This window comes from Pelophylax lessonae (genome assembly GCF_965119305.1).
Source record: "Pelophylax lessonae genome assembly, chromosome: 2".
NCBI lineage: Eukaryota > Metazoa > Chordata > Amphibia > Anura > Ranidae > Pelophylax > Pelophylax lessonae.
Window position 1 is genome coordinate 257046977 of NC_138769.1, and position 27627 is coordinate 257074603.

Consider the following 27627-nt stretch of genomic DNA (forward strand, 5'->3'; position numbering starts at 1 on the left):
CAAGGCTTTTTTGGAAGCCTGATCCGCCTACCAGCACTTCAACCATAGCATGCGCCGGAGGACCACCGCCGAGATCGACACACGCCCCAGCAATGGAGCAGCATCCAGTGAGGCGTCACAAACAAACTGTAGCCCCTGCACCATTTGCTCAAGCAACTCCGCCACGGCAGGGGGGAGACTTCTCCCCTCCAGATCATGGCGTAACAGCTTGGCCAATTCCGTCAACGTCTGTGAAACCAGAGCAATGGTAGGAAACCAGCGGATCCACCGAAGGTGGCACCGTCCATTTTTTAAGGAGGGACTCTTCAAACGGGTAGCGCCTAGCAATCCGTTTGGCCATCCCAGGGGGTCGTTTTGGACGGACCCACTCCTTCTTAATGTTATCGTCAAAGCATTTGGGAAAGGGAAACACCTTCGCCACCCTGGAGGGCTTGCGAGTGCCAAAGGCAACTTCCGTATGAGCTGCATCCGCAGGTGAAACCTCCAGTTTTAGGGTCTCCCGGACACAATCAGTGCGTCCACTAGTGCCTTGTCTTGCGCTATGGCGGAGGCAGAGAGGTCATCCTCACTATCAGAGGTGACGGGGCGCGAGACAGCAGCCCCAGAGGAGGAACCCGCAGCAGCAGCGACTGGCTCAGGATCAGAATCTGAGGCATCAGATAAGACAGGGGTAGGCGGGGGTCACTTTTTAGCCCCCCGTCCCTGGCAGGCCACCTCCACCCGGGACACAAATGACTCCAGGACCGCCGAAAGCACATGAATGGTGTGCGGCGAATCGGAGGGCCCTGCAGCCACCTCGAGGGGATCAGGTGGGGACACATGTGCAGCAGGGTCCATGGCAACACCAGGGGAACCAGTCAGCAAAATATGACAAAATTGAAAAAAAATAAACTTTTTTTTTTTTTTGCAAAATGTCACCCAGCGCTGCAGCGCCCCTCAATGGTCAGACAGCGTGCCTCGAGACCCCCACAGAGAGAGAGAGACCCCCAAAAGGCTCACCACATGATGCACCAGAGTTCAACAGGACTGCTCTCAGCTTTTGTCTGCATGACAAGGAAGTCCTGTGGAGCGATCTTCCCGGGTTTAGGGAGGGGCTCCTCCCCCTCACACACCCTCAGTAACTCCCACAGCTGCCCAGCTCTGCAAACAAAACGAGCTGGGTGTACCAAGATGGCCGCCCCCATGAGCCACATGAGGGACTCCAAACAAATGGCGGCCCTGCACGCTGCGGTGGGAAGGGGGGTCCCCACATTCACTAACAGACGATTGATCGGCAGGTAGGCCCTGGGAAGCCAGGGAGGAAGCCCCCCGCACAACAGCCGTCCGCACACGGGACCCCCCCACCCCCCGCCCCCTTAGCGGCTTGCATGAACGGCTAGCCACCCCACACACACACAAACACTCCCCTCCCCCCGTAGGGGGGAAGGGAGGAGGGAGAGGGACACCACAGGGGGAGGGTGCACAGGGGAACAGAGGGGAACCCAGATTAGTGTGGGTCCGACCGTCCCAGGGAGGGGCCCGGTTCCACCCCAGAGTCAGCCATGAGGAGCAGGGGGGAAACATTTACTCACTATACTGGAACAGAGCGGGCGCCACTCCAGACAAAAACCCCTCACCGCCCAGTGGGGGGGGGGGGGGGTGTGTCGGCCAAAGGAGACGCTGCGACTCGGCCGTCAACCGGTCGTATGCGACTCGGCGGGACGTTTAACCCGCGGGCCAGTCCCCGTCCAGCGGGACTATGTTGCGGCCGACCCAGCGCAGAGCTAGGGCCTGCATGCGCTCCTAAGCCGGCTGGGGTGACCACTGGATCTCAACATCCAGCCCTTCGCCCAGATCCGGCATAATTGCTTGAAGATCTCACAGGAACAACTGGAGAAAACAGCTAACTAAAAAAAGATTTATCTAAAAAAGCTTGCCAGGCCAGGACCAGAGATCCCAGCAAGGAACTTAGGTCCTTACTCCTGACTAGGCAGAAAAAAAACTGACATCCTGTGGCAGGGAGAGAGAGGATATACCCCCTGGGACTGCCCATAGGTGTGGCCAGAACTTTTTTCCTGCCTAGTGTCCTACTCCTGTAGGGGGCAGTATAACCCTACGGATATCAAGATATCAGTCCTGCGTCTGTCAATGAGCGACAGAGAAAATGGATTTTACGATAAGTACAAAAATCCCATTTTCTCTTTCGTTCATCGACAAACATAGTGCCCCATAAATCACAACTAGAGGGACATCCAAAAGCAGTGCCAAAAGAAAAATGTGGGGTGGGGAAAATAACCCAAGGCTAAACATAAGAGACCTTAAACAGGACACAGGAGCCTTAACCGGGTCACACGAGCCCCGTCTAAAAAATAGAAAATAATTGTTTAAAGTAACAATAGATTTTTTGTAAGAACTTACCGTAAAATTCTTTTCTCGGAGTCCTCTGACAGACGCAGCCCTTCCAAGTTTCTTCACTATTGGGTAATGGCCAACTCTGCAGGAGCAGGCTAGGTAGTGAAACTTCACAAAAAACTTTCACTAGACACCCCTTTAGAGGCTGTCCCTCTCAACATTACCACCAGACACACAGACCTACCAATCAGTTTCGAAGCAAGCAGTACAGGAAAACAACCAACCCCAAGATAGGGTCAGAGGACTCAGAGAAAACAATTTTACGGTAAGTTCTTACAAAAATTCTATTTTCCCTTACGTCCTCTGACAGACGCAGCCCTTCCAAGTTTCTTCACTATTGGGATGTCCCAAAGCAGTGCAGGTGTGAGGGGTGGGAAGAGACGCAACCAACAGTACGGCAACGTGTCAACCAGGCCAGAAAAAACTCAGCCAAGAGGGCAACAGAAGCTCAACAGGAGCTAACGCCAGAACAAAAATTCACTCCAAGAAGAGACAAACACGTCCCTTCAACAGACCGCAGCGTGTAAAACTTTGTGGCCAAAGGAAGCATCCGAGGATGCCATCACGTCAATCTTGTAGAATTTTGTAAAAGTGTGCACAGACGACCAGATCGCCACTTCACACACCTGAGCCACAGAAGCCTGATGTCGAAAAAGCCCAAGAGGCACTCACGGCTTTAGTAGAATGTGCCCTCACAGGGAAAGGAGGCACCTGACCCTTAAGAGAACAGGCCTGAACAATAGTCTGTCTGATCCAACTAGAAAAGGAGGCAGCGGACGCAGCCAAACCCTTCCCGAGGTCCCTCAGGGAGGACAAACAGGGAATCAGACTTCCTAAAGGATTCTGTGGCCGACAGGTAAATACGAATCACCCAAACCAAATCCAACGAATGCAAGACAAATTCTTTGGGATGCTTGGGTTTCGCACAAAGCGAAGGCAAAACAACATCTTCAGTGAGGTGGAAGGCAGACACCACCTTAGGGAGAAAAGACTGGTTGGGTCGCAGAACAACCTTATCCATATGAACGATCAGATAAGGCGAACGGCAGGACAGAGCCGCCAATTCAGACACTCCGCGAGCAGAGTTGATAGCCACCAGAAAAGCAACTTTCTGGGACAACACAGGCAGAGATATTTATGTGATATTATCAAAGGGAGGTCGTTGCAAAAAAACATATTCCAATCCCACGGAGGCGCCCCCAGAGGAGCCCTCTGCGGAAGAGCCAGATGATGACCCCTTGAATAAAAGTGTGAATCAGGGAATTAGTCGCCAAGGGAAGCTGGAAGAAAATGGCCAGGGCCGACACCAAACCATTAATAGTGTCCAACCCCAAACATTGCTCCACACCTTTCTGCAAGAAAGCCAGGACCCTCGCCACCGAAAAGGAGCGAGGATGCAACCCTTGTGACTCACACCAGGCAATGTACGCCTTCCAGGTACGATGATGAATCTGCCTGGAGGCAGCCTACCGAGCTCTCAGCAAGGTAGGAATAACAGCTTCGGAAAGACCACTGTCTCTCAACACCTGGCCTTCAACCGCCAAGCCGTTAAAGCCAGAGCCGGTAAAGTAGGATGGAAGATTGGCCCTTGAGACAGCAGATCTCCTCTCAGAGGTAGCCGCCAGGGAGACTCGACGACCATCTTTACGAGGTCTTCATACCAAGACCGACAAGGCCAGTCTGGGGCCACCAGAAACACTCGTACTCGTTCCAACGCCAACCTGCGGAGGAACCCGGACAACAGTTGAATCAGGGGAAAGGCGTTCGCGACGCATTAGCGGTCACATCTTAAAGGACATGTTTCAGCACACGTGTGACGGGAATTTGTAACACGATTTTATTTCTGCATGTTTGTGAGTATGCATTTGGCATTTTTTATTAAAAATTTTATACAGTACCATGGGTAATGCACTAGGTGGTTGCGCCTCCTTTCCTTTCTTTCATGTACCCGATTTTCCCTGCCTGAGGAGTTCCCTGCCTGAGGAGAACAGCACACCAGTCTTCCCCTTTGAAGTGAGCGCTTGGTTGAAATATTTGTTTGTTATAAATCAGCTGGTACTGGTGCCAAGGCACCACCAACGCGTCAATGGCATCTGCCAGAGGATCTCGAGCCCTGGCCACGAACCTTTGCACCCTTCTGTTGAAACGAGACGCAAACAGATCCACGTCCGGAGTTCCCCACCGGGCACACATGACCCGAAACACCTCTGGATGCAGGGACCATTCCCCCTGATCCAAGGACTGACGACTCAAATCCGTCAGTTCTCCACTCCCGGAGTATGAACAGCAGAGATAGCTGGAACGTGCGCCTCGGCCCATGTCACAATCCCGGCCACTTCCTTGGCTGCCTGGGCACTCCATGTGCCTCCTTGATGATCGATGTAAGCCACAGCCGTGGCAATATCAGACTGCACCCAAACCGGGAGGCCGTGCAGCCGAGTTGTCCAAGGAGCAGGCAGAGTTTGATCGCCTTGAACTCCAGGACATGGATCGGAAAGGAAGATCGACAGATCGCCCAACAGGGTCGGGTGACAACCCGCTCTCAACAGAAATTTGTCCAGATACCCGAGGATCGCAATCCTCCCCCAGCGGGAACAAGGCTAACACCCTGATCAAACCTTGGTGAAACCTCAGGGTACCTGGGCACCGGGAACAGGGGTGAATAAAAGACCCCGAAACCTTTCCAGCCGAGGAAATGGCACCACCACTCCCTGCGGAAGCGGAGCCCGCACCGCCTATCTGGGAGCCGACAAACAATCCCGGAGATAAACTGAGACATGGTGGAAAGAACCTGTCTGCCGGGCAAGACCGAAATACGGGCTTGAACTCTGAATGAATTAGTTTGTAAACCCATGAGCCCTGAACCAGAGATGCCAAGGGTTCTGGAAGGCAATGCAGACTGTCCCCTACCCCCGAAGGTGAGGGTGTCCGGGGTCTTCTCGGGGCAGGTGAAAACCTGACCCGACTTCTGGGCTTTTACGGAAGCCAAAGACAACCCGCTTACCTGACTGGGTGGGCTCATCATCAATGTTCAAAGTCTCCCTGAGGGAGCGAACAAGTGCCTCAACCAAAGCGCGTTACCACGCAGCAGCGGAGGAGGACTCATCCTCCTCACCGTCTGAGTGTGAGGACTGGAATCCCTCAGGGAGGGCGTTGTCCATGGCAACCACATCAGGCTCTGAATCAGAAGACTGAGAGGGCATCGGCCGTTTTTGAATATGAACTTGTGACATGACAAGATCAACTTTGGACGCCAAAGTTTCAATGGCTGCAGATAGGGAAGCTAGGTAAGGCGATCCGGATGTCCCGGATGCACATACAAGATCAGTGGGGAAATTTTCACCCTGGGACTCCATTTAGGCAGAGATATAAAAAAAGGAGCGCTGGCCCTTTAAATCGGCGATTGCGGTCTGCACTGCGGTCCTGCACTGCTGCTGGAGTCCCCCTTAATAGAAACAGCTAACTGAATAAGTAAGTGTGTCTGAGGGAATGCCCCCAAAAGACTAAAAAAAAAAACCCACACAGTGTCAGAGAGAAAGACAAACCGATTCTCCATGCTTCTTCTGCAGCTGAAAGATGGCTGAAGGAAGTGACCAAACCTCACCAGAAGCCAAAGTGCCCTGAGCCACACAAAAATGGTTGCCAATAGAAAGTACAGGGAAGCATAGGGAAAATGGCCACTGCCCTCACAATGCGGCTTGCCCACACCCAAGATGGTGCTGGAAAACGGCACCAATGGCAAATAAAAATGGCTGCTGCCCTTAATCCAATGCCGCCGAAAACGGCGCCGCCAAGCAGGAGCCCAGGGACCCTGGCCACCGCGGGAATCCACTAAAGAAAGCCCCCCAGGACAAGGTAGTAACCCTACACCCCCCGCCGCGCAGTGGGCGCTGCTAGAGTGCCCCCATAAGGAGTAGGAAGGCAGGATCCGTCCAGACCGGCCAGGGGGGGACCTCACAGAGACCGCAGATCTGACATCCCCGGTAGTGGGAACACATCACCCCCCCCCCAGAGGACTGTCCCAGGAACACAGGGGGTAGCATCACTCCCCATACCATGGACCGCTGGCTCCACTCCGATACAGCTCACCTCCCACCTTGAGTGGGGGTGCTGTCAGCCAAAAGGGGATGATGAGTCCCAGCGAAGCACGCTTGTAAGCCAGGCTGGGGTACCATAAGTATCTAGATTATCCAGTGCGAAGCCCAGCAGGCTGTCTCTAGTAGTTCACCAGGAGGATCCCTCTGACTAGCTAGCGTTAGTGAGTGAGAAAATAAAATAAAACATTTCTTCAAAGAAAAATAAAAACTGAGACTAGAGTCTCAGCAGGGTATCCTAGGTCCTACTCCTGAGTTGGCAGCAAGAAACTGATTAGTAGCTCTGTGTGCTGCTGTATTTTGGCCTAGCCTGATTAGGCCTATGGCGGCACTTTGCGGGGGAGCGGAAAAAATGCCGCCCCCCCCCCGCATAAAAAAACCTGATCCGAGACATGTCTGCAGTGCTCCGGTCATCTTGTGTTCGAGTCCCGCCGCCTTGTTTGCTCCCGTCACTCACCTGGTCCTTGCCTGCCTCCCACACTCCACACACACTGTCCGGCTTTCAGTTAAGGGGCGTACTTGCCAGGGAGGGAGGAACTGGTGCCCCCCATAGAGCCACAGTGAGTGGCCAAACCGGCTGCTCTTCAATCAGTGGGCGGGGGCGGAGCCTAATGCTCCGCCTACCCTCCTCAGCGCGGCCTTTGAGATACTAGCTTCTCCCCGCGACAGGGTGGGTCTATGTCGAGGAGGAGGAGGAGAGAGAGAGAGAGAGACAAGGGAACCCCCAGCCAGGCCAGGACGATCCGACAGCAGGTAGGAACTATTTTAGGTTACCACGGTACCACCACTGCTATATTGGGAATTTGGCAATTACAATTAATAATTCCATTTAATTTTTGAAGCAAATATATGTTCAACAAATATGGAGCAGTTTGCAGTACAATACATGAACTTTCACTGCATGAGAACTGTTAAATGAGTTTGCATTGGTTTCAGCATATGCAAAGTGCTACAGTCATGCTGAAATCAATGCAAACTCATTTAACAGTTCACATGCAGATACAGTGAAAGTTCATGTACTGTACTGCAAACTGCTCCAAGCTTTAACCACTTCTGGATTGGAAGATTTTCCCCCTTAATGACCAGGCCATTTTTTGCAATTCAGGACTGCATTACTTTAATGGACAATTGCGCGGCCGTCGTGCGACACTGTACCCTAAAAAAATTGATGTCCTTTTTTCCCACAAATAGCTTTCTTTTGGTGGTATTTGACCACCTGTGCAATTTTTATTTATTGCGCTATAAACAAAAAAAGAGCAACAATTTTTTTTCACTTTCTGCTATATAACATTCCCAAAAAATAAAAATTTTTCATCCTTTTAGGCCAATTTGTATTCTGCTACATATTTTTGGTAAAAAAAAAAAAATTCCAGTAGGCGTATTTTGACTGGTTTGTGCAAAAGTTCTCACGTCTACAAACTAGGGGAAAGATTTATGTCATTTTTATTTATTTAATTTTTTTTACTAGTAATGGCGGCGATTTGCGATTTTTAGAGGGACTGCAGTGGACAGATCGGATCCCTGAAATTTTTGACACTTTTGGGGGGCTAGTGACATTACCACGGTAATCAGTGCTAAAAATACGCACTGTAAGACTCCATTCACACTAGTCCGACTTGGACCGCGACTTGTCAGCCTGACAAGTCGCGGTCCGTCACGCTCCCATTGTGTGGTACAGGAGCTGTTCTAATAGGAGCGACAAAAGTCGCTCCGACTTAGAAAAAGGGTCCTGTACTACTTTGGGGCGACCTGGAGCCACTTGCATAGACATTCATTTTATGAAGTCCGTGCAAGTCGTGCCGAAGCCGAACACGCGACTTCACAGGTCGCCCTGAAAGTCGTGCCGCTGCAGTGTGAACCGAGACTTACTGAAAAGACACTGGCAGGGAAGCGGTTAACCCAGGGGTGATCAAAGAGTTAAGTGTGAGCCTAGAGGGTGTTTTCTAACTGTATGGGGGATGGACTTGTGAAATGAACACAGAGACCTGTGTTCCTAAATAGAAGGCGCTCTTTGATCATTTCAGAGAGAACAACGGTCAGCTGTGTCTACACCGTCCTTAGGGGGTGCACGAATTTAGTCTGGCCTAGGGCAGCACAAAACCTAAATACACCACTGGCTCTGTGTGTCTGGGGGTAATGTCGAGAGGGAGTCGAAAGGTGTGTCTAGTGAAACTTTTTTGATGAAGTTTCACTACCTAGCCTGCTCCTGCAGAGGTCGCCATTACCAAATAGTGAAGAAACTTGGAAGGGTTGCGTCTGTCAGAGGACGTAAGAGAAAACACCCCTCAAGAGGGAACAGCCCCTCTTAAACAGCAGCTTGCCAAACTTTGCGGCCACAGATGCCAAAGTATTTACCTTATAGAATTGCAAACTTGCGATATTGATGCCTGATGATGGAATGCCCAAGAAACACTCAGCACCCGAGTAGAATGCACCATGACAGGGAAAGGTGGAACCTGACCTTTATTGGATTAGGCTTTAGGCCTGAGTCACCGTCTGTCTGATCCATCTGGAGATGGTAGCCGAAGAAGCCGCCAGCCTTTTTCTTGGTCTGTCCGTAACCACAAAAAGTGAGTCTGACCTCCAAAAGGTCTCCGTAGCTGCCAGATACACCCAAATCGCACAAACCACATCCAAGGTATGCAAAGCAAATTGCTTGGGATGAGCCGACTTGGGGCACAAGGAAGGCAACCCAATGTCCTCATTCAAATGGAAGTCAGAGACAACTTTGGGCAGGAATGATGGACAGGAATGAAGAACCACTTTATCCCTATGGACCACTAAATGGGGACTATGACAGGATGCCGCCAACTCTTATACCCTGCAGGCCGAGGTTATAGCCACCAAGAATGTCACCTTCTGGGATAACGTAGGCAAGGGAATCTCCCGAATATATTCAAATGGAGATTTCTGGAGAACCGAAAGCACTAAATTAAATCCCACTGTGGCAAAAGAGTCCTCACAGGTGGGGCCACATGTCGGACCCCCTGAATGAAGGTACAAACTAAAGACTGCGTGGCTAGGGGTCACTGAAAGAAGATTGCCAAGGCAGACACTTTGCCCTGGATGGTACTCCAGGACAACTTCTGATCAATGCCCTGTTGAAAAAAGGTTAAGATTTGAGCCATAAAAAAGGATTGAGGATGGGCGCCAATCGAATCACACCAAGAAAAGTATGCTTTCCATGTAGGATGGTATATCTCGCTGGAAGATGACTTCCTCACCTTAACCAGAGTAGGGATTACTGATCCAGACAGACCTCTATCCCTCAGTACCTTGCTTTCAAAGCCATTAAAACCAGCGACTGTAAAGCAGGATGGTAGATCAGCCCTTGGGACAACTGGTCTTCTCTGAGAGGAAGCCCCCAAGGGATGTTTACAGCAACCAGGATGATTGGAAGATCCTCACAGGAACTGCGGAAGAAGCCTTAGCCAAGGATGATACTGGACTTAGCCCTTGGATGCCGTCAGCGTCTGTCAGAGGACCCCGTGACCTCGTCACGAACTTCGGTATCCTCCTGTGGAGCCGAACCTGCTAAAGGAGCTGCATGTAAGACTGTGCAATGAATCGCGGCTCGTGGTCCCTGAAGTTTGTGCAGAGGAAGGACCACCCTGGTCAGAAATAGAAATCAGAAATAGAATCAGACCTAGGTAAATCAATTAGATGAATAGTGGAAGCTCTCGCGCTCAAAAATAATATTACTCAAAAAATGGTTAATCCAAAATCATTATATAGTGAAATCAATATATGAGTAAATATATTTGGATGATAAAAGTGAATTAATCAAAGTGCTGCAACTTAAATAAATGCAAATTAAGAACAACAGTGAAAAATAATATAAACTGTTAGCTGCGCACAAATAACATCCAACAGGTAAGCGTGAGCTGTCCATTTGCCAACTGTCAGCTCCACTATGTATTGTGAGACTATAAACCTAAAATGCATGCAGAATGCATATTCTGGATTAACTTTTTAGAAACATGCTCCATACCTCTATAACTGCTTAGGATCAGTGACTCATAGTATGGAATCCTTAAGATCAGAGACAACCATACAACTATATACTTTGACATATTTTTGTCTCTCATAAAAGAAGCACTATAAGTCTGACAAGATAGAAATCATGACACCTTTGCGTACCTGGTAATACAGCACTGTTTTTCAAAACAGGTTTATATTAAAGTGGTGTCTAATGTGTTTAACATAGGTGTGCGCACAGGGCGTGCCGGGTGTGCCTGGGCACACCCTAATCATCCTGTGCAGTGCAGATTTCCCATGCTACCAAGAGTGAGACATCAGGAGTCTGTTTAGACCCCTGATATTTCACCCAGGCCCCTGAAAGTGGCTCAAAAAAGAATTTTATAAAAAAAATAATATTGTAAAAAAATATATATAAATAATAAAATGATAAAAACAAAAAAAACTACTCACACCGTTGTCTGCCCTACTGACACCATCCACTGCTCTACTGATTGACACCGATCTCTGCCCTACTGACACCATCCATGTTTTAATACATTTTTAAATGTTTGTTTACGTTTATTTATAAGAGTGTGTGTGTCATAGATATATATCTACACACATACATGCGTGTGTGTTTGAGCTTTAGGGTGCACACCATAATGCAATAGGCTGAGCACACCTATGGTGTGTCTAAATTAAGAAAACTGTATAAAATGCTAAATCTGGCGCAGCTATGCATGGTAGCCATTCAGCTTCTAACTTCAGCTTATTCAATTAAGCTTTGAGAAAAAAAAACATGGAAGCTGATTACAGAGCTACACCAGATTTTGCACTCTTTAAAGCGTTAGTAAATCAAGTGTCATTTCTGTCTGATGCTCCGTTCCTCTGCTATCAGCATGAATCACTTCTGACAAGTTTTCCTGACACCAAGAGAAAAAAGGTGACAGGGGAGGGATCTCCAGATGATTGACAACCTCAGCTCTGTTCCTGTGTGAAAGGGGGTGTGTCCCTTCCCTCCAAACAGCTGTCAAAGCTCTCATCACTGAGCTCTGCAGAGTGTAGCTTCAGCTCTTTGCTCCCTATTTTTTTTGACAGCTCAGACCAGCTTTATAAGTTCTGGACTTTGATGGCTGTAAAAAAAAAAAGACTGCAGATAAACAGATACAACTTATGTAGGAGCATTGGTTTAATCTCGGTGTATCACCTGAGGCAAGTCACTTCACTGGGTATGTGTAAAGGTTTACAACCACGTTAAGCCATTTATTTTTAGATCTAATTTTATTTGAATATACAGTATTAATGTTTGTGTCTTTTACGTCTAATGAATTATTATGTTTATTGGTGGCAAACCTAAAACTATATATTGCTTTTGGAGGGTCTATAAAAAAATTTGCTACATCTTAAGCATTCACATAACCTTACAAAAAATAAAAAATACTGCATTATCGCTACTAGATGGAGCGGACAATCATAAAAAGTAAATATATTTCACAAATTACAGGAATAATGTGTTATGGTTGTGGGACTGTTTGAGACATCACAGTGATTTTGTTTTTAATAGATAGACCCACAATGTATAAGGATATGAACAATTGTAGACACACACATTGTAGACACTAAGGGGGCACCCGAGGGGAGCCGCTGCTCTGTGTCCATTCAGACATGGAGAAGCGGCCGGGCATCCCCCGCCCCATCTCTCCTCATAGGCTCATTGACTGATGGCAGCAAGAGCCAACGGCGACCACTGCTGTCTCAGCCAATGAGGAGGGAGAGTCCAAAGAATTCATGCCTCTCATGCAACACTGCTGGATTGAGATGGGGCTTAGGTAAGTATTAGGAGGGCTGAAGGGGGGTGCTGCACACAGAAGGTTTTATCTTAAAAAGAAATAATGCATTAAGATATAAAAAAAAAAAACCTTCTGCCTTTAGAACCACTTTAAGAGGTTGTTTTTTTTTTTTTTTTAAGGATTTCATATTGATAAAAAACCTTCATAGCCTATGTTTTTATACATAAAAAAATATAAATTGTACCCTTCTTCACAGGTGTATATTGCTCTGGAGCCAAATAGGTAGTCTGGAGCGAACACATATCCATTCTTTATTTTCCCTGGATCCCCACAAGATATACCTGCAAGCAAGACAAACACCATGTTTCTGTTCCACACACCATCATGTATTGTTACTGGCTAACATAAATTGTAAGTTAGGAAAAAAAACACTTACGTGTACAGAATTCTTTGGGATTCGACCAGCTATTGTTTCTGCAGGTTATTGTGTTTTCCTTACCAGTACTGGTAAAACCTGGTTTGCACTCAAAATGCACAATTGTTCCATCATAATAAATGGTAGAGGTCACTTTAAGCAATGCAAAAGGAGGTACGCGAAGGTTTTCTTTGCATATTGCTGTGGAAAAATCAATAATTTTAGAGAACAAACACTAGCACTTTCAATAATTATTATAAGAAGATCAAAACATAAAAAACCTGTGCAAACAAGATTTGAATCAGTCCAAGCTCCATTTTCTTGACATATTGTATATTTCACTGATGAAGTCAAGGGAAACGCAAATCTGAAATACATGACATAAGAAGTAGTCTTTAAAATGTTCTGAAGTATTTATAAACCAACCAGTAAAATCTCATAACTTTTAACATGTTAATGTAATTTCATAACTCATTATTAACCACCTCAATACTGGACACTTTCACCCCTTTCTTGCCCAGGCCATTTTTTAAGTTTTTAGCACGGTCACACTTTGAATGATAATTACTCATGCACCACTACACCCAAATTACATTTTTATCTCTTTTTGAGACGGATAGAGGTGTCTTTTGGTGGTATTTAATCACCATTGGGCTTTTTTATATACAAATAAAAATGATATATAAAAAAAAAAAAAAAAAAAATACTGAGTTATAGACTTTTGCAAATAATCTATCTATTCTGCTACATTTTTTTGTTAAAAATAACCCAAATAAATGCATATTTTTTGGTCCGTTTAAGTTATAGTCTACAAACTACAAAAGTTATAGGCAAGTGTAAAGAAATGCTGTAAAGTAAGAATGCTTTCAAAAATATATATTTTCATTGCTTATTTTTTTTTTTATATCACTTTACTACATGCACAGTAAACAGAAGAAAAATCGAAAGCAAATCAAATGAATATTTGGTGTGACTACCCTTTGGCCTAAAACCTGCATCAATTCTTACACTTGCACAAAGTCAGGGATTTTGTAGTATTAGAGTCAGGTGTATGATTAACCAATTATATCAAGCAAGGTGCTCATGATCATAAATTTCATATGTAGGTTGAAATACAGACATTAACTGAAACAGAAACAGCTGTGTAGGAGGCTTAAAACTGGGTGAGGAACAGCCAAACCCTGCTACCAAGGTGGGTTTGTGAAAGACCTTTTTATATCAGAGGTCATACACCATGGCAAGACTGAGCGCAGCAACAAGACACAAGGCAGTTCTAATGCATCAGCAAGGTATCTCACAGGGAAAGATTTCAAAGCAGACTGTGGTTTCAAGATGTGCTATTTAAGCTCTTTTGAAGAAGCACAAATAAACGGGCTACACAGTGGTCAGTCAAGGAAACCTAATGCAGCAGATAAAAGACACATCATGCTTACTTCCCTTTAACATCGCAAGATGTCCAGTAGTGCCATCAGCGCAGAACTGGCAGAAACCAGTGGGACCTGAGTACGCCCATCATCTGTTGGGAGAAGTCTGGCCAGAAGAGGTCTTCATGGAAGTAGGGGCCAAGGCGAAGGGCCAACATGGCACCAATATTTAAAATAAGGGATGAAACATGTACCTGGGAACTACAGACCAGTCATTCTAATATTAGTGGTATGTAAACTATTGAAGGGGATACTAAGGGACTATATCCAAGAGTTTGCGGTTAAACAGTATCATTAATGGTAATCAGCATGGATTTCTGAAAGGTCATTCTTGCCAAACCAACCTGTTAACATTTTATAAGGAAGTGAGCTGCTGTCTAGATAAGGAAAGGCCTGTGGATGTGGTGTGTCTCGATTTTGCAAAAGCATTTGATACGTCCCCCACAAACAATTTACAAACGGAGGTCTGTAGGCATAGACCATGGGGTTTGCACATGGATAGAATATAAGTTACAGGAATGCATCCAAAGGGTGGTGATAAATGGCATATACTTAGAATGGTCTGGAGTGGTAAGAGGGGTACCTCAAGGCTCTGTCCTGGGATTAATTCTGTTTAATTTATTCATAAACGATATAGAGCAGGGCTCAACATTTCAAGTCCTGAGCCACCAGGCAGGCCTTAAGAGTTACTTGCCACTAGTTGCCTCTATCTATCGTAAAATCCTTTTCTCTTAAGTTCATTGACGGACGCAGTTCTCTCTGATTCATATCAGTAGGGTTATACTGCCCCCTACAGGAGTAGGACACTAGGCAGGAAAAAGTTCTGGCTACGCCTATGGGCAGTCCCGGAGGGTACACCCTCTCTCTTCCTGTAACACCAACCCAACTCAAAATAGAGGGGCGGGTACTGCCTCCGTCAATGAACTTAAGAGAAAAGGATTTTACGGTAAGTCAAAAATCAATTTTTCTCTATCGTTCATTGACGGACGCAGTTCTCTCTGATTCATATCAGTAGGGACGTCCCAAAGCAGTGCCATAAAATGAGGGGTGGGAACAGCAGAAAAAGAACAAGTCCCCAAGGCCAAAAACAGCCAACCAGGCAACATAGGACTCATCAGAACAAAAGATGAGGCCCACCTGAAAACAAACAGTAAACACCCTCAAGGAAGGCCAAAAGCCCTCCAAACAGCAGCCAGCAAAAAACCTTGCAGCCGAAAAGAGGCATCTGCAGATGCCAGCACATCCACCTCATAAAACGTAGCAAAGGTGTGAACAAACAACCAGGTAGTCGTCTTACAACCTGAAGCACAGATGCCTGTATGGCAAAAGCCCAGGAAGCACTAGGCACCCAAGTAGAAAGCGCCGAAACAGAGAAAGGTAGGACCTGACTCATAACTAAAGAAGCCTGCACCACCGACTGTCCGATTCACCTGGAAATAGTCGCAGCAGACACAGGCAGCCCTGTCCTTGGGCCACCCGTGAGCACAGAGAGTGAACCTGACTACGGGAAGACTCAGTAGTCGCCAAGTACCCCTCGAGTGCCAAACTCCATCCAGAGTATGCAGCGCACATTCTGTAGGATGAGGGGGCTCAGGACACAAGATGGCCACACAATGGCCCCGTGCAAGAGAACACTAGAAACCGCCTTCGGAGGGAAGGACGGATCCGGACGAAGTACCACCTGGCCCCATGAACCAACAGATAGGGAGAATGACAGGACAATGTCGCCAGTGCTGACACCCCGTGTGCAGAGTGACAGCAACCAAGGCCACCTTCTACAATAAGGTAAGCAGGGGATACCCACGATACTCGCAAAGGAGGGTCTGGAAGAACCGACTGCAACAACCAAGGTCCCCAGTTGGCGACGGAGGTCGCACCGAAAGAACCAAGTATCGCACCCCCTGGAAAAAGTTACGCACCAGGGAACGGGCGGCCAAAGGCCTGTGGAACAAAAATTATCAAAGCCGAAACCTGACCCTTGACAGTACTCAAGGCCAACTTTTGATCAATCCCGCAGTTGAAGGAAGTCAAGATCTGGCCACTGAGCAAGAGCGAGGGGGGGGGCCAAGAAGACTCACACCACGCAATACGTGACTTTCTCATATGATGAAAAAAATCATCATAGAAGACGCTTCACATGCTTTACGCAGGGTGGGAATCACCGAAGCAGACAACCCCACGTCCTTTGACACCTGGCTTACAACAGCCAAGCCCGCAAGCCGTCGAACGTAAAGCCAGACGGGAGATCGGCCCGTAGAGAAGAAAACCCAAGGAGCGTCAGCGGCAAGCCTGACCAGGTCGGCGTACCAAACTCGGCGAGGCAAGTCCGGAGCCACGAGAATGACCGAAATCCTGCTGCCTCGATCTTGCGAAGGATTCTTGGCAGCAACAGGAGAGGAGGAAAGGCAGACAGCAGCTGACACTGACCTCAGCCCATCCGCGAGCACTCTCGCACGACCATGCCGGCGTGAGCCTTGCACAGATGACCACGCTAAACATCTCAAACATCTCAGCACTGAACATGTTGAACCTAGCGAATGTTCTTACCCATGACAAAACCCATGAGGCCACCATTGCACCCGCCAGAGGGTCCCGGGAGCGGGCCACGACCTCTCCCCAAACGAAGGCACAACTGCTGGAATGACTTAGGATGAAGGGACTGAGGCAAACCGCCTACCAATTGTGTTGTTTCCCCCCTGGAAAGGGAACAGCGGATAGAGCCGGAACAAGGCGCTCTGCACAACGAAGAAACATCACTTTCAAGGCAGCAATGACACTTATGGTGCCCCCATGGTGAATGACAAGCCACGGTCGTGGCGTAGTCAATTGAAAGTGCACTGGACAGCTGCAGGTGCTGATCCAGTGAACTAGACAAAGCTGGAATGCTCTCAGCCCCAGGACAATAAGCGGTAACCTGGATCCTCCAGGGACCATACTCCCGAAGCAGAAAACCTGCCGAGGACTCCTCCCCACCCGGACAAGCTTGCATTCATGGTGACAATTGTCCAGTAGACGGGGAGGAAGGAGCAAGACTCTCCGGGCAACCGGCCCAGCCGGATCCGCAAGTCCAGAGAGTTTGGATTCCAGTCGCCTTCGAGAAGGAGTGTCTCCTGGGGGATCCCCAGAGGGATTGAGCGAAAGGGACTGTCTTGAAAAACAACACCATTAGTCCCAGAACTCGCATGCAGGTCCAAAGAGAAGACCGTGTGCGGAACAGCAACAGTCGACCGCAGTCTAAAGTGCCAAGAGTTTTGACCCCGGAGGGAGAAACACCCTGACCGAGGAAAAGTCCAAAGTCAGACTCAGAAAATACAGTCTCATGGAAAGGACCAGGGATGATTTCTGAAGATTCAGAAGATCTACCAGAGTTCCCACGGTGACAACCAACTTAGTTGACAGCACCGTAGGGGACTCCAAACGGAGAAGCAGAGCGGCCAGGAAAACAGGGCCAATATGCCCCTCTGCCGCAACAGCATCAGGACCGGAGCCAACACCATCGTGAAGACCCTAGCAGCATAAGCGAGACCAAAGGGTAACGCCACAAACCAAGAGATCCTACCCCACTGCAAAAAACAGAGAACCCATAGCTGTTCCAGAACATAACGTGACGTGAAGGTAGGCAGCTTGATGTCTATGGAGACCAGGAAGCCCCCTTATGTAGAGAAGCCACCACCGTGCGAACCAATACAAACTTGAATTTGTGATCCGCACGGAACCAACAAAAGACCAGTAGGTCCATCTTGTTGAACCAGAGTCTGAACTGCCCCACAGAGTGCCTGTAAGCAATCTGGAGACAGCCGCACATTGAAAGGGAAAAAACCTTACCGGAAATAACCAGATCAAAACTCCATCTTGCAACTGGACCGCATGACCTCCTGAACCCAGTCAGCCTGGGATCCGGGCCAGCCGCAGGTCCTTGACCCCCTAGATGGGAGAGGAAGCGCCTTCAGGCAACGTAGGCCTTGGCAGCAGGTCTGGAAAAAACCAAACCCATGTACGCCAGACCAGGGTCGTCTGGAACCCACGCGGAAGTCTGGAAGGACTTCGCCAAATCAACTGTCCCCGAGGGACGAAGAAACTGTTTGCGAGCCGAAAGGGGAGGAACCCCAACTGCGACGAAGGCCCCTACCCCTGACAGCCTGTGTCATCCAGGGCAGCGCCAAACAGGCTATCCCCCTGAAAAGGAAGATCCATTAAGACCTTCTTAGAAGTTTGATCCGCAGACCAACACTCCGGTAAAGTAGACTCCGGTCAACCACCGCCTTGACCAGCGCCGCATCGCAAACAAAATGCAGCCCCTGCGCCAGCTGGTCCAACAGCTCCCCCAGAGCAAGAGGGACATGCCCCACACCAAATTGCAGTGTTGGGACTCCGCCCATCAGGCAGAGTCTGCGTGGCAAGGGCAAACATGAACACTGTTCCCAGTGCAGCTACGCCAGGGAGCACAGAGCGCAGGCCACAGCCCGCGCCATCCTATCCCCTAAGTCCTTAAAGGACGGGGATTCCTCCACCGGAACAACGGTAGTCCCATTCAGCTAGAGACCGTACGTCCACCAAAGGCAGACAGTCCTCTGTACCAGAGACTCCCCCAAAAAGGCAACGCTTAACGGCCGCTTGGACACCCCAGGGGAACGTCTCAGACGGTTCCACTCCTACATGAGCAGCCAACAAAATGAGCAGCTCCGGGTGGCATGTGAGTGCCAGATGCCACCTGTGCCCTAGGCGCAGCCGCCACTGCGACCCCCAAATTGCAGGGTGTCATGCACCGAAAACAGCTAGTGCGTCCACCAGCGCCTGTCACGGCAGGGGAGGTGGAAATGTCCTCCTCATCATCCGAGGAGACAGGGCGCAAGGTAAAAGACCCAGCAGGGAGGCCCATGTCAGGCCTACGCCTGCGGCGCCTGAGCCAGGCTCAGACTCCGAGACATCAGAAGAGGCAGGGGTAGGTGGAGAAACGTTTTAGCGCACCTACCACCACCCCCTGGGCCAAAATGTGTCCCGAATTGCCAAAAAGGCAGGTTCAATACTGAACCTGAGGAACCTGCCAGCAACTTTAAAAAAAAAAAATGAAAAAATTACTTTTTTTTTTTTTTTAAACGGCCCCACAACGCTTCAATGCCCCCCAGAGGCCAGGCACGCGCTAACGGACCCCCACAGAGAGGGAGGGACCACCCTCAAGACTCCTTCAGGCACTCCCACCGGCCTTCACTGCAAAAAATCTCCAGCAAAATGGCCGAAAACGGTTGTACCAAGATGGCTGCCTCCATAGAAGCAGACAGAAGCTACAAAATGGCGGTCCCGCCCGAAAATCGCGGTATTCGGGGGCCCTTTGGGGGACCCCCAAATGCCCATCTGCACCATCCACTTCAGAAGAACCCCAGCAAGGCCCCCCCGCATGATCATTGAACACTGCGGACAGCGCACACTTGTCCGGCCCCCCATGCGGCCTGCACACTAGGCCCCAGGCTCAGGTAGGCCCAAACAGTCCCCCACGTGGGGGTGTGGACAGGAGGGGGGCCACAATAGGACAGAGGGAAACCCGGGAGTGCAAGGGTCCGACCATCCCAGGGAGAGGGCCCGTGTCCACCCCAAAATCCGCCAGGGAAGGGGGGGGGGACATTTACTCACCATACCGGGAACACAGGCGGGCGCCATCTATTGACAGGACCCCACGCCAACGGAGTAGGGGGGCTTTCGGCCAAATAGAAACACTGCGACATCAGCCTAGACCCTGTCGTGTGCGTCCTGGCGAGACATTTAACTCACGGGGCCAGTCCCCGTCCAGTGGGACTATGTCGCAGCCGACCCAGCGCAGAGCTAAGGCCTGCATGCGCTCGCTGGCCAGACTGGGGTGACCACTGGATATGGGGGTCCAGTCTGTCGCCCAGCCGGGCAATTGCTTGAAAATCTCACAGGAAAAAAGTTCCGGAGGAAAAAAAGGCTCGCTAAAAAAATTCTACATAAAAAAATACTTTATATGCTTTATATGCCAGGACCAGAGATCCCAGCAAGGAAATAGGTCCTTACTCCTGACTAGGCAGATTAAAACTGACATCCGATGCAGGAAGAGAGAGGGCGTACCCTCCGGGACTGCCCATCGGCGTAGCCAGAACTTTTTCCTGCCTAATGTCCTACTCCTGTAGGGTGCAGTATAACCCTACTGATATGAAGCAGAGAGAACTGCGTCCGTCAATGAACGATAGAGAAATGTAAAGTAAAACACTTGGGGGTTAAGAATATCAGAGCAATTTACTCACTAGGGGAGAACCTCTGGGGGATTCCAGTATGGAAAAAGATCTGGGGGTCCTAGTAGATGATAGGTCAGCAACGGCATGCAATGCCAAGCTGCAGCAAGCAAAGCCAGCAGAATATTGGCATTCAAAAAAAAAAAAAAAAAAAAGGAGATCAAACAATAATCCTGTCAATTTCTAATGGTTCGGCCACACCTGGAGTATGATGTCCAGTTCTGGACATCAATCCTCAGAAAAGATGTACTGGAGCTAGAGAGAGTCCAGAGAAGGGCAACAAAATTAATAAGGGGACTGGAGGACCTCATTTACGAGGAAAGATTACAAACATTGAACTTATTCTCCCTGGAGAAGTTACGCTTCAAGTTTCAGGAGTATAAGACGGCACGTAGTCACTCAATGAAATTGGAGGAGAAGCGGTTTAACCTTAAACTGTGAAGGGGGGTTTTCACTATCAGGGCGGTAAGGATGTGGATCTCCCTTCTACAATTGGTGGTGTCAGCGGGAAGTATTGATAGTTTTAAAAAATTCTTAGATGGGTACATTATACAGTGATATGATTTTTGACATGAGCACACACACCCACACAGGTTAAACTAGATGGACGGGTGTCTTTATTCAATCTTACCAACTATGTAACTTTGTAAGGACTGCAGCCAAATAGCCATACCTCCAACATGGAAACAGGGCTAAGCGACTCAACTATGGACGAAAACATAGGAACTGATGTGCAGACACATGCAGAAAATGGACTGATAAGTTAAAATTTGAAATAATTTGCTATAGCAGGAGACGGTTTGTTCGCCGAGAGCTGGAAAGTGGTACAATAATCAGTGTCTGCAGGCAGCAGAGAAGCAAGGTGGAGGTTCCTTGCAAGTTTGAAGCTGCATTTCTGCAAATAAATGGACATTTATCCATCATGCCATACCATCAGGGAGGAGTGTGATTGGCCCCAAATGTATTCTGCAGCAGGACAACGACCCTAAACATACAGACAATATCATTAGGAACTATCTTCAGTATAAAGAAGAACAAGGAGTCTTGGAAGTGATGATTTGGTGCCCAAGGAGCCCTGATCTTAACATCATCGAGTCTGTCTGAGATTACATGAAGAGACAGAAGGATTTGAGGCAGCCTACATCCACAGAAGACCTCTGGTTAGTTCTTTAAGATGTTAGAACAGTTTCTAAGATGTTTAGAACAATTCTGTTTTGAAACAAAATGGGTGGTCACACTAAATATTGATTCAATTTGGATTTCTCTTCTATTTATTTACTTTCCATTTTGTTAATTGATAAAAATAAACTAAAAAAACTTCAATTTCTGAATGCATTCCCAATTTACAGCAACTTTTTCACACCTAAAACTTTAACACAGTAGTGTATATTTGAAAACTGATCAAACCTGATGTACTCTCTGCCCATCCAATTACTTGAGGCCCTAAAATGCCAGGATAGTACAAATATCCCCCAAAGTACCCCTTTTTTTGGAAAGTAGACAGTCCAAGGTATTTAGTAAGAGGCATGATGAGATTTTTGTTTGTTGTAATTTTTTTTTCACAATTTTCTTAAAAAAAAAACACTGACACTGTACTACTCTTGGGAGGTGATTTATTGTTTACTACTGCGAATGCTGTGATTGGCTACAGGGGTCACATGTTACAGGGGCTGTTGGGATAGGCCCTGTACCATGTGATTACTGGGACCAATCACATAGATCACAATAGTAAACAATGCTATCATGAATAGATGCCATTCATGACAGTTCTTGACTTATGATCATGTGATCGCTGTGATTAGTCACAGCAAACACATGGTAACTATGCCAACCACAGCGGTCACAGATTATGTGCAAGGCGTCTGAGTGGGGGGACGTCATACAAGGTTCACTAGGGATAAAAATTTTCAAATGCACTTTAATAAAAAAAAACTATACCCCAATTTTGTTTGTAAAATATATAAGATGATGTTAATTGCGCACGCTCGTGGATTGGCGACAAATTAAGTTACCTAAAAACACTTTAAAAATGTTTACAGGTTACCTATTTAGTGTTAGAGGAGGTCTTGCTCTAGAATATTTGCTCTCATGTTCATGGCGATACCTCCCATGAGTGGTGTGAACAACGTTTACATATGGGTGCACGACTTACATATGCAATCACAGCAGTCGCAGATCGTGTGCAAGGCTTGTGAGCGGGGGGACGTCATATAACGTTCACTTGGGATAAAAATTTTCAAATGCAAGATTTTTGAAAAAAATACACTTTAATAAAAAACAAATTATACCCCAATTTTGTTTGTATAATATAAAAGATGATGTTACACCGAGTAAATAGATACCCAACATGTCAGGCTTTAAAATTGCGCGCGCTCGTGGATTGGCACCAAATTAACCACTTTACCACCGGAGGATTTTGCTGTCTTACGTCTGGGCCACTTTTTGAGATTCGGCACTGTGCGACTTTAACTGACAATTGCGCGGTCATGCAACGCTGTACCCAAACAAAATTTACGTCCTTTTTTTCCCACAAACAGAGCTTTCTTTTGGTGGTATTTGATCACCTGTACGATTTTTACTTTTTGCGCTATAAACAAAAAAAGAGCGTCAATTTTGAAAAAATAACAATATTTTTCACATTTTTTTATATGAAATTCCCCCCCCCAAAAAATGTAAAAATCAAATTTTTTTATCATTTTAGGCCAATTCGTTTTCTGCTACATATTTTTGGTAAAAAAATTGCAATAAGCGTATTTTGATTGGTTTGCGCAAAAGTTATTGCGTTTACTAAGGGAAAGATTTCTGTCATTTTTGGTGTTTTTTTTTTAACGAGTAATGGCGGCGATCTGCGATTTTTTTGGGGGGACTGCGACATTGCGGCAGACAGATCGGACCCTTGACTGACATTTTTGACACTTTTGGGGGTACCAGTGATATTATTACAGTAATCAGTGCTATACATATGCACTGTTACTGTAAAAATGACACTGGCAGAGAAGGGATTAATTTTTATTGGTGATCAAGGGGTTAATGTATGCCTGGTGCTTACTGATGTGTGTGGGGGGAGGTGACTGAGTGACACAGGGACAGATCGCAGGTTTAGCTATGCTATGTCACTTAGGAGATCCGCCCGCTTGTGTTTACACAAGCAGGCGGATCTCCACACTCGATTCCCTGACGATCGGGGAAGAGTGGCGGTGATCACCGCCGCTCCTCCACTGGCTCGACTCCCACTGTGACTGAATAGAGCGGGGGCGAGCCTCCTGAGGCGCGCGTGCGCCGCCGAGAGAGGGGAATGTCTGGCTACGTAGGTCTACGTCGCCAGACGTTATCGAGCCACTTTGCCGCAGTAGCAGCTCAGTGAGCAGCGGTAAAGTGGTTAAGTTACCTAAAAACACTTCAAAAATGTTTACAGGTTACCTATTTAGTGTTAGAGGAGGTCTAGCTCTAGAATATTTGCTCTCATGTTCGCGGCGATACCTCCCATGGTGTGAACACCGTTTACATATGTGTGCACGACTTACATATGCGTTCGCTTCTGTCCCTTTTTTTTTCATCACTTTTATTCCTATTACACAGGATGTAAACATCCCTTGTAATGGAAACAAGGATGACAGGTCCTCTTTATGAATAGATCTGGGGTCAAAAATACCCCAAACCTCTCTTTACCTTTAAAAGCAAAAGATACATAAAAAATTGGATTTTTGTAAAATCCTTTCTTCTGATGTTTATTGATGGACACAGCTCCTGTCATTCTTGACCATTGGGTTATAATGCCCCCCATAGGAGTAGGACACTAGGCAGAAAAAAAATTCTGGTTACACCCATGGGCAGTCCCAGGGGGTATACTCCTCTCTGCTAAAGTCACTCAGTTTTGTTACAAGCAGTGTCACGAGAATTATAACTCCACAGAGGGGTGGGTGCTGTGTCCCTCAATGAACATCAGAGAAATGTATTTTCCGGTAAGGCAAAAATCCCATTTTCTCTTACGTTCATTTACGGACACAGCTCCTGTCATTCTTGACCATTGGGACGTCCCTAAGTAGTGTCAAACATAAGGGGTGGGAAAACAGCAATAAATTCTCAAGGCTAAACAGTAGACAACTAGCCAACAGGGGCTCAACCAAAAACCACTGGAGCCCACCTGAAAAAAACAAAGAGGGTCCTCTTAACCACTTGATGACCGACAGTAGCACATACTGCGGCAAGTCAGGTCTTTCCCGCGAAACCACGTAATTGTACGTAGTTTTGCGGGACCGCTAGTGGGGGTGTGCACCGATTGGCTACATGGGGAGCCAATCAGGGGGTCTGGTGGCCAGGGACAGAACGGCGGTCTGCCATTCTGTCAGTAATGAACATAGGGATTCTGTGTTCCTTCTATTTAGGAACACAGGTCTCGGTGTTCATTCAGTAAGCCCATCCCCCACACAGTTATAAAGCACCTCCTGGGGACACATTTAACCCTTTGATCGTCCCTGGTGTTAACCCCTTCCATGCTATTCATTAGTACAGTAACAGTGCATATTTTTAGCACTGATTACTGTAGTAATGTCACTGGTCCCCCCAAAAGTGTAGAAAATGTCAGTTAGGTGTCTGTCCACTGCTATGTGGCAGTCCCACTAAAAATCGCTGATCTATTGCCGCCATTACTAGTAAAAAATAAATAAATACAAACAATATAAATCTTCCCCTAGTTTGTAGATGCGATAACATTTGCGCAAAGCAATCACAATACACTTATTGGGATTTTTTTTTACCAAAAATATGTAGCAGAATACACATTGGCCTAAAATAATGAAAACATTTGATTTTTTTTATTTTTTATTTATTGGGAATGTTTTATAGCAGAAAGTAAAACATTATGTTCTATTTTCAGAGTTGTTGCTCTTTTTTTGTTTATAGCACAAAAAATAGTTGATCCAATACCACCAAAAGAAAGCTCTAGTTAGGGGGAAAAGGGACATCAAGATTTTTTTGGGTACAGAGTTGCACGACCGCGCAATTTTTTAGTTAAACACAGTACCATATCGCAAAAAATGGCCTGGTCATTAGGGGGAAAACCTTTGGGTCCAGAAGTGGTTAAACAGCAGCCTGCAAAACCTTGCGACCAAAGGAAGAATCCACAGATGCCAACATATCCACTTTATAAAACTTTGTAAAAGTGTGCACCAACGACCAGGTGGCCGCCTGGCAAACCTGTGTCACTGATGCTTGAAGGCCCAGGAGGCACTAAGCGCCCTAGTATAGTGCGCCTTGACAGGGAAAGGAGGAACCTGATCCCTGATGGAACAGGCCTGAACCACCATCTGTCTAATTCATCTGGAAATGGTCGCAGAGAAAGTGGACAACCCTTTGCAAGGGTTGCACAAGGGTGAGCACAAATAAAGAGTCTGACTTCCTGAAAGACTCCGTAGCTGCCAGGTAAACCCTAATTGCCTGGACCACATCCAAGGCATGTAAGGCAATTTTCTTTGGATGTTTGGCCCTGGGACACAGAGAAGGAAACACAATGTCTTAATTTAAATGAAAGTCAGAGACCGACTTAGGAAGGAATGACGGACAGGGGCAAAGCACCACCTAATCCTTGTGAATCAGCAATTAAGGTAAATGACAGGATAACGCCGCCAGTTCCGACACCCTGCGAGCAGAAGTGATAGTCACCAAAAAGGCCACCTTCTGGAACAGCGTAAGCAGTGGAATCTACCGAATATTTTCAAAGGGAGACTTCTGTAGAGCTGAAATTAAAATTCCAAGGTGGCAACAGAGCCCGCACTGGAGGAACCAAATGTCGGACACCCTGAAGAAAAGTAAGCACCAAGGAGGGTGTGGCCAAAGGTCGTTTGAAAAAAACCCGCCAAGGCTGATACCTGGCCCTTGAAGCTACTCAAGGCCAAATTTGGTTCAACCCCCCGTTGAATGAAGGTTAAGAGCTGGGCCACCGAAAAGGAGCAAGGATGAACCCCAAGAGACTCATAGCACGCAATGCAACTTGAGGGCAGAAGGAGCAATTGAGCAGAGAGGGCAGCTGCCTTTGTGCACATTGCTGGATCGAGATCGGACTCAGGTAAGTATTAGTGGGACTGGAGGAGGGGGGATGAGGGGGAGCTGCACACAGGTGTTTTTATACCTTAATGCATTCTATGACATTAGATCCATTTTAATTAGAAAGAGGATGATTTTAAATGTGTGCATAAAAACAATACTTATTCAATGTAATGCATGCATAGTCAAATATTGTATTATGTAAACTTACCCTTCATTGCAGGTGTAAGTGGCTTTTGAGCCAACATAGAAATTTGGAGCTGATATTTGACCATTCTGTATAGTACCAGGATCTCCACATGATATCCCTGCAAGTGAGAAAACATTAAGGATATAATTACAAAGAATACTCTTCATTTTTAAAGTCTGTATCATCCACGTACGCTGTGCTAAATATGTGGTTGCAATCATGTATACAGACCCCAGGTAGGTTACGCAAACAAAGCTGTTCAGGTCTGAAATTATCTGGTCTGGTGTTATATTTCACTTTCATTTATAAATCACAGACACGCCTTCAACATACAAAGCAGAGCTAAATAAAGAAAAGGTTTAGAAATAGGTTGATGAGTACAAACATTTGCAGTGGAATTTGTCCATTAGCCTAGGTTCACACTATGAATCGCATATTATTCGCACAGGAACCGCACTGCATTCCTGTACAATTCATATGTGATTCAGTGTGGTGTGATTTGAGTCCATTAATTTAATTCTGAACGGCTCAAATCGCACCGCATCTGCGTGCAGCAATTTTGGGAACGCACTGCAACTGCATGGAATGGTCATTTTGAACCATGAGATTCAGTGTAGGCAAATGCACTGCATTTGTGATCTGCCTTTGAGGTGTCGTTAAAATTGCCTTGACAGCTGCTGCAGATTGCAAATGGCATTGCGATCTGAATGCGATGCGGAAAATGTGCAGGGATCACAGTTTCCTGCAGCACACTCTAGTGTGAACCGAGGCTTAGTCCTACCAGGAATGGTGTTTTTGGAATTTTCCAGGACAGGCAAATGAGAGATGAATTGTTCCACCCTAACATTCCCCAAACATCTTTCATGACAGCCACATGAGAGGGTAATGAAGTAAACAAGCTCATATCCTTCGTCCGAGATGACAGTCTGTAGAACCCTTCTACTGAAGGCAAGGTAATGCTGCGACAGTGCCTCCATTCTATGATGCTTCGTGAAGGCATCTCACCTTGACCATGTAGCGGCTCTGCAGATTTCTTTTTCTAAAACCTCTGTTCTTCCTGCCCAAGATGTTGTTAG

At 47.1% G+C, this 27627-nt stretch overlaps 1 long non-coding RNA gene across 1 annotated transcript in view; it reads right to left on the bottom strand.

The window, feature by feature from the left end:
* The window catches only part of LOC309546972, a 57521-nt gene extending 30850 nt beyond the window's left edge, over window positions 1-26671 (bottom strand). The window contains exons 1-4 of the long non-coding RNA XR_014224949.1: window positions 26573-26671; window positions 12932-13017; window positions 12672-12851; window positions 12480-12576 (exon numbers count right to left, since the gene is read on the bottom strand). This is a non-coding gene — a long non-coding RNA (uncharacterized lncRNA). The remainder of the gene's footprint in view (window positions 1-12479; window positions 12577-12671; window positions 12852-12931; window positions 13018-26572) is intronic.
* Between the last annotated feature and the right edge of the window lie 956 nt (window positions 26672-27627).